Source organism: Macaca nemestrina, chromosome 4 (genome assembly GCF_043159975.1).
Source record: "Macaca nemestrina isolate mMacNem1 chromosome 4, mMacNem.hap1, whole genome shotgun sequence".
NCBI classification, from domain to species: Eukaryota; Metazoa; Chordata; class Mammalia; order Primates; family Cercopithecidae; genus Macaca; species Macaca nemestrina.
In genome coordinates, this window is record NC_092128.1 from 8528256 (window position 1) to 8530199 (window position 1944).

Genomic DNA, 1944 nt, shown 5'->3' on the forward strand with positions numbered 1-1944 from the left:
GGATATTGGTAATTTCTGTAGTTTTTCTTATTTTCTTTTTCTTTCTCTTTTTGGACAGGTTCTCACTCTGTTGCCCAGGCTGGAGTGCAGTGGTGCGATTGTGGGACTCACTGCAGCCTCAATTTCCTGGGCTCAGGTGATCCTCCCACCTCAGCCTCCAGAGTAATTGGGACTATAGGTGTGCACCACCATGCCTGGCTAATTTTTGTGTTTTTTGTGTAGGTGGGGTTTCGCCACATTACCCAGACTCGTCTCAAACTCCTAGGCTCAAGCGATCTCCCCACCTTGGCCTCCCAAAGTCCTCGGATTACAGGCACGAGCCACCATGCCTGACCAGTTTCTCTTATTGTAATTTTTTGACATTCTTACTAGAGATGTATCAATCTTTTCAACAAACCCACAGTTGTTTCATTGATTTCCCTAATTTTTTCTGTTTAATCATTTATCTTCTTTATAATTTTCTTTCTTCTATTTTTCTTTGAGTCAATTTTGAGTTTATTTTGCTCTTTTATTTTAGTTTCTTATAAAATTTTAGATTATTGATCTAAGAACTTTCTTATTCTTTTTTTTCTGCATCTTGGTGATCATATTTATTGGAAGAGCTTGAGAAAAATGAAAATACCATTTTGCTTAAGAATTTGTGAGTTATCTGCAAATCAACTCATTCCAGGCGTGGAAGAATCCCGGAATTATTTCTTAATATCAAAATGTATGCAGGTTTCTCTTTTGAATGTTTTGCACATTTAGAGAGGCCACTGTACAAAGTCTCCTGTTTTCCATACAGGACAAATTCTTAGTTTCAGCCAACTCTCAGTGTAGGGGCAACCAGGACAACGCCATCTCACCGGAAAAAGAGCATTGGAATATTCCGTTTCATTGATTTATATATCTCTTCATATGTTTCTTCATCAATTTTTATAGTAGTTACAGTTTCTTCCACATCTCCCAAGATCATATTTGAATATTGATCATAAGCATGTAGTCTGCCTCGAAGCTCTTGGTCATTTCTCATTTTCACATCGATTCGCTCATCTAGGCTGAGCCTGATAAGATCCAGGGGCTCCTCTACAGTGTTGGTAGTTTGTTGCTGGTCTACATCGTCTGCCATGTTTCAAACCCTGCCTTTATTCTTTTCTCATACAAATGCTTAATGCTATGAATTTTCCTCTAAGCACTTCTTTAGCTGTATTCTACAAATTTTGTTAGGAAAAATTTTCATTTTTGTTCTGTTCAAAATATTTTCTAATTCCCTTGAAACTCCTTTGATCCATGAGTGATTTAGAAATATGTTGTTTAATTTTCAAGTGTTTGGAGATTTTCCCATTCCTTTTCATTTGTTGATTTATAGTTCATTATGGTTAAGGGAATGTAACCTGGGTGATTTTAATTCTTTTAAATTTGTTGAGGTTTTTTTTTTATGACTGAAGACATGGACTGTCTTGGTGAATGTTCCATGAGCACTTGAAAAGAATGTGTATTCTGATATTGTTGTGGATTGTATTACAAATGCAATGAGATCCAGCTGTTGATGGTGTGGTTCAGCTCTTCTATATCCTTGCTAATTTCCGTCCACTCATTCTATCTATTACTGAGCGAGGAATGTTGTGTCTCCAGCTATAATTGTGGATTTGACAACTTCTCCTTTCAGTTCTATCCACAGTTGTTCCATGTACTTGGAAGTTCTGTTGTTAACTGCTTGCACCTTTAGGATGATCTTTTTGAGGTGAAAATTTATTAGAGTTCTGTCTGGCAATGAGTGCCAGAATATGTAAACGAACCCAAGTTTTTTTCACACATCAACATCTAGGCAGGCAGCCCAGGATTAGTATGTATGTTGTGCGTAGGTCACACTCTGTCCTGTTGCTCTTCAGTGAATCGATACTATTCCTAAATCACCTCATGGCCCAAGATAGCTTGCTCTAGATCCATGTTTTTTTTTTTTTT

The 1944-nt window shown here is 37.2% G+C and overlaps 1 pseudogene; it reads right to left on the reverse strand.

The window, feature by feature from the left end:
• Window positions 1-673: 673 nt before the first annotated feature.
• LOC112425396 (U6 snRNA-associated Sm-like protein LSm3 pseudogene) lies at window positions 674-1116 on the reverse strand (annotated as a pseudogene).
• Between the last annotated feature and the right edge of the window lie 828 nt (window positions 1117-1944).